Here is a 12,343-nt window from a genome sequence, read left to right as displayed (position 1 = left end):
GGCTGAAACAGGGAAGGTTGAGAAGCAGGTGAAGGAGGGCAGGCAGAAGGAAAAAAAGTTCTGATTCCAAAACGCCAAAACAGACAAGGTACTGGCAAGGGCTAATCCGGAGAACAGAAAGAGGTCAGCAACTACCGAGCAAAAACTGGAGCCATGGTGGTAGTAAATAACGAGTCCAAAGTACGAAGCCAAAAGTCTGACAACAACCAGGAAGAACCAGACCAGGAGTAGTGCAGAGAAATCCTTGGGATGAAAGCAGAGGTCAAATTACCGGCATAAACAACAACGAGCAATGAGTACCGAACAGCTCAATCAGCAGCGCTGTGGCACGGTTTCCACGAGCCTTAAGAAGGCTGGATCACGTGATCCTGCGTGCCGTCACACGTGACAGGGATGCTAAAAAGCATCGTCCCAGTTCCCATGGCAACTTGCAGAGTTCCGTGAAACAGGTCCTGGAGAACGCGAAGAACCGCCTGGCCAGGAATGGCAGTGCTGAAGATACCTTCGAGGAGCTGCTGGGAGAGCAGCGCGGAAGGTAAGCAGAAGCGCTGGCGTGTTTCCTAACAATACCCTTCCCCAAAGAACTCCCCATCCTCCGAGCGGTCCAGAATTGCGCTACCAACTTAGGAGCATGTACATTGGTTGCGGATTCCCAAGTCTGGTCCTCTGGACCATAACACTTCCAATCAATGAGGTACTGTCTCTGACCCCTGGACACCCTGGAGTCCAGAACCCGGTGGACCTCATACTCAACAGTGCCTTGAACCATAACCGGGGATGGGCGCACTGGCAGACGAATATCAGGAGGGCACGGCTTCAGCAGGGAAACATGAAACACTGGATGGATCTTCCACCTAACTGGTAACTGTAAACGGACCACTACTGGGTTCAAAACCTCAGTCACCGGATAAGGGCCCACAAAGCGAGGCATGAGGGTTCTACGTCCTGGTAGCCATAAATGCTTGGTAGAGAGCCAGGCCTGAGAACCTACTTGATAGACTGGTGGAGGAGAGCAATGCTTATCCGTATTCACCTTAGCGTAGCTTGACTAGATCACGGACACAAACATAAGCGGCAGGAACAGCAGTAGTAGAAATCGGTGATAGCGGAAGGGAACACGGATGAAAACCATACAAGGCAAAGAACGGAGACACTTTGGTAGAGGTATGCAAGGAATTATTATAGGCGAATTCCGCCATCCCCAATACAGAAAGCCAAGTATCCTGGTGCTGCAACGTGAGACATCGCAAGTATTGTTCCATTGTGGAATTCAACCGCTCAGTTTGGCCATCCGTCTGTGGATGGTAAGAGGAGGAATACCGGTCGTCCACTCCCAAGGCAGTAGTAATAGCCCTCCAGAACCTGGAGGTGAATTGGGACCCCCTGTCTGATATAATGACAGTGCGTAAGCCAAATGAATGGAAAACGTTCTGTAAGAAGAGATCTGCCAATACCGGGGCCGAGGGTAGACCCTTACAAGGCACAAAACAAGCCATCTTAGTAAAATAGTCAATGATGATCCACAGGGTGTCATAGCCGTCCACTGGTGGTAATTCAACTACAAAATCCATAGACACCATGGTCCAAGGAGTATCAGGGATCGGAAGTGGTTGAAGTAAACCCACCGGTTTACAACGAGACCCTTTCGCCTGAGCGCATACAGAGCAAGATAAGACATAGTCGTGAACCCACCGGTTTACAACGAGACCCTTTCGCCTGAGCGCATACAGAGCAAGATAAGACATAGTCGTGAACAGTCTTGTACATGGACGGCCACCAACACCACCTAGCAAGGAGATCAAGAGTCTTGCGTATCCCCGGATGGGCAGTCACTCGAGAATCATGACACCATCAAATAGACTCGTCCTTGGACGTAAGGGAGTCCATGTACCAGATCCATGTTGTACTCGGCGATTTCCGAAGGATCAGAACAAACTCACTGTATTAATCGTGTTCGTAGTGAAGGCTGTAATACACAAGCACAGGCTACTTGAGTAGGTAACACGAGGCAATTTTCACGTGCAGTCACAGGGTCAGAGGCATGAATACGGGAAAGAGCATCCACATTCCAGAGTTGGGAACCGGGGCGGTAGGCAATGGTAAAATGATAGGCTGAAAAGAACTCATGCCAACGGTCATGTCTAGCCATATTACACTTTACAGAACGTAGAGCCACCAAATTTCTATGATCTGTATAAACTTGTACCGGTGCACTGGTACCCAACAAATGATGCCGCCAAACGAGAAAATAATAACTCGACGCTGTTTACACTAGTTCCTTGTTGTTGCGCAGTATAAAAAATTGTCTTTCTCACTACTTCACCGCACATGCCCAGATAAAACTCCCTCACAGAGCATGCGCGAGAGAGTAGCGACGGAACCTTTTTAAATCTAAATGAGTCTGCGCACGTTAGGAAAATAAAGCTTTCACAGAATATACAGCATTTACAATAAAACGAACAGCCAACTACCTCCTCACGCATAATCAAATTACGCTCTCTCACTCAGAACATGCGCGAGAGAGTAGCGTTTTAAACAAAGGAACGTTACTTTTCTTCGTAGTGCGCAACACATGGAATAAAACTTTAAGCACTACTCTTGAGGAAATAAACTGTTGCCAATATAATTAGCAGATTACTTTAACAGTTCTTTTGGATTCCAATCTCCAAATAAAAAAAAAGGCAATAAGAAAACTTTAAATTGAAAAGATGCTAAAAAGCAACGTCACTTAAAAAGACCTAAATACTTAACTAAATACCTAAACGTTGAAATGACTAAAAATAGGCGCTTTAGTAGATGACTTCTTTACTTGACTTGAATTGAACTTATTCCAGATAGCTAGTTATTTGACTTAAAAGATTAACTTGAGCGCTGTGCTCCCACCAAGTCTCTGCATGTCTTGTCCCACGAAGATTCTTCACCAAACCTGCTTCATACTTAACTCCTGATTCAAAAAGGTAAATACCAAGGCCAAAACTCAGAGCTGAATTATACAGGACCTTCCTGATAAAGGTTGAACAATGAAAGGCAGTTTAGAACTCTGAAACTGCTTCCAAGACTCCATAGCTTCCAATCAAAATGTATCATCTTGACTACCAATCAGATCCCGGATTGATTCCCTCCTTCCTTCCCACCATGCTGGATTGGGTCAATCTCCCTCTGATAAAAAGATAGTTAAGGAATATGAGGGGAATAATAGGCAATAACATTACAAACAGATTACAAATTAAAAGTGTACACTTGTAGTGGATTATAGGCTGGCAGTGAGCGAGTGAATTTTGGACTGGCAATGATTAAAACCTGACAGTACCCCCTTCTCAAGCCCTGACCACAGGGCCTACCATAGTCGGAAATTTACGATGGAACTTTTTTAATCAAATCAGGTGCATGAACATGTTCTGCCACCTCCCAGGATCTCTCCTCAGGACCATAACCCTCCCAGTCTATTAAATATTGCAACCTCCCTCTACTTTTTCTGGAATCAAGAATTGCTTTAACTTCAAATTCCACAGAATCATCTTCCAACACAATTCCTTGAGGAATAGAACTCAACCTAGTTCCTTTTACCACTGGTTTAAGTAAACTGACATGGAATGTTGAATGAACCTTTAAACTAGCAGGCAAACGTAATCTAACAGATACTGGATTGATAATACTTTCAATTTCAAAAGGACCTACAAATCGTGAACTGAATTTATTCCGTCCTTTTAACCTCAAATATTTTGTAGAAAGCCAAACTAAATCCCCAACTTCATACTCAGGGCAAGGATTACGTTTTCTATCAGCAAATTTCTTGTACTTTTCTTTACTAGACAATAAAATTCTAGTTGCCTTTTCCTATCCATCTCGTATGGTTTGCAATCTCTCTTCCACAGCCGGACTGGACGACTCAACTTTTGTTAATTCATGTAAAAATCGTGGATGAAACCCTCTGCTACAAAAGAAAGGGGACATTGAAGTCGAATCTTTAGAAGTATTGTTGTAGGCAAACTCAGCCATCCAAAGAAGATCCACCCAACTTTGGTTTTCATGCCAGAAACACCTCAAATACTCCTCCAACCCTTGATTCACGCGCTCCACCTGACCATTGGATTCAGGATGATATACAGATGTTAAATGAATTGTCATCTCTAAGTCTTTACAAAAGGCATTCCAAAACTTGGAAATGAATTGTGAACCTCGATCTGAAATAATGCTACTGGGTAACCCGTGCAAGCGAACTATTTCCTGAAGAAATTTCTGAGCAAGAACTGGTGCTGTAGCTTGACCCTTAACAGGAATAAAATGAGCTTCTTTTGTCAAACAATCTACAACTACCAAGATGACAGAACAACCATGATCTACTGGCAGATCAACAATGAAATCAACGGAAATCGTGTGCCAAGGATGTGGAGGAACAGGTAAAGGTTCTAACAAACCAGCCGGTTTACTACAAGATACTTTAGCTTTGGCACAGACTTCACAAGTTTTGACATAATTTAAAGTATCAACTCTCATAGTTTTCCACCAAAATTGTCTCTGAACAAGATCTAAGGTTTTTCGAAAACCTGGATGTCCCACCAAAAACTAAATCATGACATTCATGTAAAATCTTTTCTCTTAACTTTTCACTGGGTAAATATAACCTATCACCCACAAATGGTAAATCTTCATGAATTGATCTTGCTGAGTCTTGACAAACCCAATTCTCCCTTTATCCTTGAGATAAAATGATCCTCGGAAATTATAGGTTTAACTATATTTCCCGTCTCCTGCTCACTACCTGGAAATTGCCTAGACAAGGCATCCGCCTTACCGTTCAACTTTCCAGGTCTGAATGTCACAATAAAATCAAAATCTGCAAAAAACAGGGACCAACGCAACTGCCTAGGTGTCAAGGTTTTAGCAGACTTTAAAAAAAGAAGGTTTCTATGATCTGTAAGAACTGTAACCACATGTCTTGCACCCATTAAGTAATGTCTCCACTCAACAAATGCAGCCTTAATTGATAATAACTCACGGTCCATAATAGTATAGTTCTTTTCAGCTTCAGAAAATTTTCTAGAAAAGAAAGCCACAGGATGTAACTGTCCTGTGCTTTCATGTCTCTGAGATAAGATTGCTCCCATGGCTAAATTGGAAGCATCGGCTTCCACAAAGAATGGCTTAGACGGATCTGGATGCAATAATATAGGACCTGATATGAATCTTTCTTTTAACTCATGAAAAGCCTTCTCAGCTTCTTTACTCCAAGAAAATGTAATTCCTTTCTTAAGCAAATTTGTGATTGGCGGAATTATTTGGGGAAAGCCCTCAATAAATCTTCTATAAAAATTGGCGAAACCTAGAACGCTTTGAACCTCCTTTACTTGAGTTGGGGTTGGCCAATTTTTTAACTGCCTGAACCTTCTTGTCGTCCATTTCCAGGCCTGAAGGAGAGAAATTCAATCACCTCTGAATGAAATGGGCTTTTCTCAAGTTTAGCAAAAAGATGATTTTCTCTTAATTTATCAAGAACCAATCTAACATGTATCTGATGTTGTTCTAAATTAGAAGAAAATATTAAGATATCTATATAAACAATCACAAAGATGTCCAAAAATTCTCTTAAAATATCATTAATAAAAAATTGGAAAGCTGCAGGGGCGTTACACAACCCAAAAGGCATGACCAAATATTCATATAAGCCAAATCGTGTCTTGAAGGCTGTCTTCCACTCATCACCCTGTCTAACTCTAACTAAATGATAAGCTCCTCTAAGATCCAATTTAGAAAAATCTTTAGCTCCTTGAATACGATCTAACATTTCCGAAATCAATGGAAAGGGATATTTATTCTTAACAGTTACTTTATTCAAGGAACGATAATCAATACAAGTTCTCAACTAACCATTCTTTTTAGGAACAAAAAATAGAGGAGATGCAGCAGGGGATTGAGAATTTCTAATGAATCCCTTCTCTAGATTTTCCTGTAAATACTCTTTCAAAAACTCATTCTCTTTCTCTGTCAGAGCATACACTCTACTGCTAGGCAATAATGCTCCATCTTCTAAATCAATCTTGCAGTCGTAAGACCTATGTGGCGGTAACTCTCCAGCCTCTTTCTCATCAAAAACATCTTTAAAATCAGAATAGCACTCAGGTAGAATTCCCATAACATCTCCAATAGAGTGAATCACTCCACCATTATTTGCCAAACTCAAAATGTTCAAACTATTTTCACTTTCTTCAAAATGAACTCTTTCAAATTTTTGACAATACTCTTGACAATAGTCTGAGTTAAATTTCACTACTCTCCTTCCCCAATCAATTAATGGATTGTGTGAAGTCAGCCACGGCATTCCCAAAATTATTTTTAATTGAGGAGCATCGATAAGTTCAAAAATAATTTCCTCTCCGTGATTCTCCATAATAACCATATGTAAAGGAACAGTATCATGTGTAATTGGACCTGATGTTAAATACGACCCATCAACATCATCAACCTGTTCCAATTTCTCTTTCACCACCAAAGGGATATCTAAGGATTTTGCCAAACCTTTGTCCATAAAATTACCTGTTGCCCCTGAGTCAATCATTGCTGGACCTGAACCCTTTAGAATTCCCTCAAAAGACAAGGATATGTTGATTGTAATGTGAGGTACTGCAGCCTGAAGAGTGTTTGCAGCTACTTGAGGACTAAATCCTGATGGTCTTGATTTCTTGGGAGTATAAGGACAATTATTCAAAAAATGTCCACTTCTACGACAATATAAGCATAAATGATTTAATCTTCTTCTTTCCTTTTCCTCTTTAGTCAACGGACCTCTCTTACTAACTCCTGAAATTGAAGTCTTGTCTCTTTCCTCCCTACCTGACAATTCTTTATTCTTTTCAACTCTTTGAACTATCTTACCATCTCCAAAACTCTTCCTCTTCTCACTTCTTCTTTCACTTAATCTGAAATCCACTTGTAAAACTAAATCTATTAAAGCCTCACAAGAAGTAGGTCTATCTATAATAGTAGCCAATGCGTCCTTTAAATCATCTCTCAAAACTCGATAAAAGAGTGTAGCTCTCTTTTCTTCTGGCCATCTGCTTTCCAACACCAGGGATTTGAAATGAGTAATATAACAAGACAAATCTCTATTCCCTTGTTTTAACTCCAACAACTCCCCTTCTACCTCCATGGAAAGCTGCCTTCTACCAAACATCTTTTTAAACCCATCTTGAAACTGAGCAAATCTTTTTAGAATAGGATTTCTTTGACTAACTAACAAAACTGACCATGCTGCTGCCTCTCCAGAAAGATACGACAGCACAAAAGCAACTCTAGCTTCCGCAGTTGGAAAACTCCCAGGTCTACATAAAAAGTGAAGTTCACATTGTGTTAAAAATGTTTGAAATTTTTTAGGATCTCCACCAAACCGTTCTGGTGGAGCCAAAGGTACTGGAATCCCTAAATTCTGAATTCCTCCCGTCACATTCTGGCTACTGCCGGAATCTTCTCTAATCAAAATTGGAGGTTGATTCCTTAGTTCTTCTGTCTCTCTTCTTTGCTGCCTAAGAGTTCCTTGGATTTGAGAAACAGTCTCCCCCAACTCCTCAACTTTTTAACTAATTTTTGCATTCTCTTGATGAGAGATGCGAAGCTCATCCCTCAATTCCTTAATTAAATCCCTATCTCAGCCATTATTTCCAATGGACTCAGCAGCTCAGGCGGACTCAATTTATTGGCCTTTCATTCTGTCCGGTTCTGTACCTGTGTCCGCGGACGCTGCTGAGCCCCCACAACCCCCCCCCCCCCCCCCGAGTTGTGCAGTCAACTACTGAATTTTAACAGCAGAAATCTCCACAACCCCAAGGGAAAGGGGGAAGTGGAGAAAATAACAAAAGACACAGGTATCTCTTCTGGTAGTCGGAAACCTGCAGTGGATAAAAAACAAATTATGTTATCTTTCTTTATGATTATTTCTTCTACCACTATGCCCCTTTTAGAACCTAAAATACCTGTTAAGCCTCCCTGAAGATCTGAAAGGCTTGCTTATTAGTAACTTCAAAATGAATTGATGAAAACTGAAGAATACTTCTTGGCTTCACATTTTAGATGAATATGTTTTCCATGACTCTAAACATTAAGTTCATGAAATTAAATTGAACTGAAGTTTTCTTTTTACTGCTAGTCTCTTTTAAACCTTGTATTTCGCCTTTGATGACTCCATAAGTGTAAATGAAATTACTGTTTTTAAGATGCTTTAAAAAGAACAAATCTTCAATTAAAGAGTCTGTAAAATGCTTCTTTGCTACAGATACAGCGTTTCAGTTCCTTAACATAAATTGAAATTGTTCATGCGTTTTGAATCATTGCAAATAAAAACCTTTTAGCATGCTTATGAAAGTCACTATTCATTTATATTTGCAGAGTCTGCGCATGCGTGAAGAAACGTTATACATAGACTCTTCTACGCATGCGAACTGAAAGTCTTTCACAGTTCGTGTTATTTCACTCCATCAGTGCATGCGTGAATAAACACTTATTCGACTCAAAATTAACGGCGAGTTGAAATAATAACTCGACGCCGTTTACACTAGTTCCTTGTTGTTGCGCAGTATAAAAAATAGTCTTTCTCACTACTTCACCGCACATGCCCAGATAAAACTCCCTCACAGAGCATGCGCGAGAGAGTAGCGACGGAACCTTTTTAAATCTAAATGAGTCTGCGCACGTTAGGAAAATAAAGCTTTCACAGAATATACAGCATTTACAATAAAACGAACACGCCAACTACCTCCTCACGCAATGTCACTTAAAAGGACCTAAATACTTAACTAAATACCTAAAAGTTTAAATGACTAAAAATGGGCGCTTTCGTAGATGACTTCTTTACTTGACTTGAACTTATTCCAGATAGCTAGTTATTTGACTTAAAAGATTAACTTGAGCGCTGCGCTCCCACCAAGTCTCTGCATGTCTTGTCCCACGAAGATTCTTCACCAAACCTGCTTCATACTTAACTCCTGATTCAAAAAGGTAAATACCAAGGCCAAAACTCAGAGCTGAATTATACAGGACCTTCCTGATAAAGGTTGAACAATGAAAGGCAGTTTAGAACTCTGAAACTGCTTCCAAGACTCCATAGCTTCCAATCAAAGTGTATCATCTTGACTACCAATCAGATCCCTGATTGATTCCCTCCTTCCTTCCCACCATGCTGGATTGGGACAATCTCCCTCTGATAAAAAGATAGTTAAGGAATATGAGGGGAATAATAGGCAATAACATTACAAACAGATTACAAATTAAAAGTGTACACATGTAGTGGATTATAGGCTGGCAGTGAGTGAGTGAATTTTAGACTGGCAATGATTAAAACCTGACAACGGTCATGTCTAGCCATATTACACTTTACAGAACGTAGAGCCACCAAATTTCTATGATCTGTATAAACTTGTACCGGTGCACTGGTACCCAACAAATGATGCCGCCAAACGAGAAAAGCATCGCGTACCGCCAGGAGCTCCTTCTCTGTGACTGTATAGTTCCTTTCGTAAGAAGTAAGCTTCCGAGAATGGAAAGCTACCGGATGATGAACGCCTGAGTCGCGACACGCTTGAGATAGACTAACCCCCACAGCAACGTCTGAGGCGTCCGCCTCAACCACAAAGGGCAGGGTGAAATCAGGGTGTTGTAGCACGGGAGCAGTTGTGAAGGCCTTCTTTAATGAATCAAAATGCCCTTTGTGCTTCGGGATTCCAAAGAAAGCGCGCCTTGACGCTCGTTAAAGCTGTCAGTGGCGCCACGATGGTAGTGAAAGAAGTATAAAACGCTGGTAAAAGTTGGAAAAACCTAGAAACTATTGTAATGCCCTCAAATTGGCCGGGACAGGCCAAGCTAAAACCGCCTCTATCTTGGAATTACTCATACGTATTCCTTGGTTGGTGATAATGTACCCCAGAAATTCCACTGATGTAACATGAAATATGCATTTTTCCAACTTCGCGTACAAGCGATTGTCCCATAAACGCTGTAGAACGGATGATACATGACAAAGATGTTCTTTGAGATCCGGGGAGTATATTAGAATGTCATCCAAATAAACAATCACATAAACATTCAGCATGTCTTTGAAAACGTCATTAATAAAGTGCTGGAACATGGCTGGGGCGTTACAAAGACCAAAATGCATGACGCAATACTCATAAAGGCCATACCGTGTTTTAAAGGTCATCTTCCACTCGTCACCTTCACGGATTCTGACGAGATTGTACGCCCCCCCGTAAATCAAGCTTGGTAAAGGTCCCTGAGGACCCCAACTGATCAAGGAGGACTGATATAAGCGGTAGTGGATATTGATTCCTTATTGTGATGGCATTCAAACCACTATAATCTATACAAGGCAACAGATCGCCTTCCTTCTTGGGTACAAGGAACATTGGTGAGGCAGCGGGCGACTTTGAGGGTCTGATAAAACCAGACGCTAATGACTTTTCGATATAATCCTTCAACAATGCATCTTCCTTAAGAGTCAATGAATAGACTCTCCCAACAGGTATGTTTGCCCCCGGCATGAGATCAATGGGGCAGTCATACGGTCAATGGGGAGGTAACACCTCAGCGGTTTTGGGACCAAACACATCTCGATATTCAGCATATTCTGGTGGTAAAGAAACAGTGGAGACAGTACCCACAATGGAAGTTGACATCAACAATAAACGTGAAGGACTAATAGAAGCAGAGGTAGAGGACAAACAAGATTCCATGCAATAAACCGAACTAAAGCCTATCTCACCCGAATGCCAGTCAATGTAGAGGTTGTGAAGTGTTAACTAGGGTAAAACCCAAGACAACCCGAAACTGCAGAGCAGCAATCACATCAAAGAATATGGATTCCATATGTCCACTACCAGTGGTCATAGTTAAAGAAACAGTTCTCTCCGTAACTAGCCCGGACAGGAGTGTAGTGCTGTCAACTGCATTGACCGTTTCAGGTTTGCCTTGGGGAGTAAAGGGATTCCTAATGTACGAGCATATTGAATATCAATATAGTTCCCCGTAGCCTCAGAATCAATGACCGCCTTCACCGACCAGGAAGAGGCACCCGGAATCTCCAGTTGAACAAGAATATAAAACACCATGGAAATAACAGGGTCATGGGTCTGTGAGCTCGGCAATATGACCCCTTCTATTGCCGGGCTTTCAAATTTCCCTGTTTCTTTGGTTTCCGTGGGCAAAGCCGCAGGATGTGATCTGGAGCCCCACAGTAGAAACACAGATTCTCTTTTCTGCATCTCTCACGTTCTTCTAGTGTTAACGGCCCTCTAATCGCACCAATTTGCATAGGCTCGGGAGTGCTGTCTGACTTCACGGCAACCGGTATAGGGACTTGGTTCCTACGCTCTCCCTTCCATTCCGAACGTCTTGCGTCTATTTGAAGCACCAGATCCAAAAGGTCAGGGAAAGCTGTGGGCAAAACGGGAACAGTAGCTAAGACATCCTTTAAGGCGTTCAATAGACCTTTACAGAACACAGAGGATTTCTTTTCCTCGGGCCAATTAGTTTCAGCCGTAAGCTGATTGAATTTGGCTAAGTACGAGAACAGAGAGGAATCCCCCTGTTTAAGATTCAATAGTTCTAAATCAGTAGCCTGTGACTTGTATCGGGTGTCAAAAACCCACTCATGGCTGTTAGTAAGGCGTCAGCCATATAACATGTGACTGCCTTCCTCCAGTAACGGGTTAGCCCAGGCAGCCAGAGTGCCCCCCAAATGTGATAGAACAAAAGCGGCCTTGGTAGTGGAGTCAGAGAACGAGTTCGGGCGACACAGGAAATGCAGTCTGCATTGATTGACAAATGTCCTGAAAACCCTGGGATCCCCAGTAAAGCGTTCTGGAGGAGCGAGAGGGAATTGCGAGGTCAAATAGATCGGACCCTGATTCTGACTACCAGATGAGGGGCCAGGGGCTGACGGGCTAGACGCCTGGGACAAACTCGGGGTCGTAACAGGAATGGCCGCTTGGAGTTCATCCATGCAACATTGCATGGCGTTATGGGCGGCAGCCATATCGGTACGCAGATCTGCTACCAATTGCATAATACCGGCTAAATTCTCACTGATCTCCATTGTAAAAAAGGCTCCTGATTATGTTAGATTACCAGAGGCCTTGCGCTCGTAGTGTAGCTGAGGAAATCCTCAACGTAATACAATTCTTGGGTGAGATAAACCTAACACCCCAAGAAGGTATTAACCAGAAGATGGAGATCCGAAGATGCCGTGGATCGTCCGTGGATGATTGCAGAAGACCCCAGAACAGTCGTCAACCAGGCGTTTCGAGACAAGAGCTGGAGAATAGGATGACGTTACCACCACTTACACACAAGTATTGTC

This window comes from Ambystoma mexicanum, chromosome 4q, assembly GCF_040938575.1.
Source record: "Ambystoma mexicanum isolate Mex_15411 chromosome 4q, UKY_AmexF1_1, whole genome shotgun sequence".
Classification (NCBI taxonomy): Eukaryota; Metazoa; Chordata; class Amphibia; order Caudata; family Ambystomatidae; genus Ambystoma; species Ambystoma mexicanum.
This window is presented reverse-complemented; position numbering follows the sequence as displayed.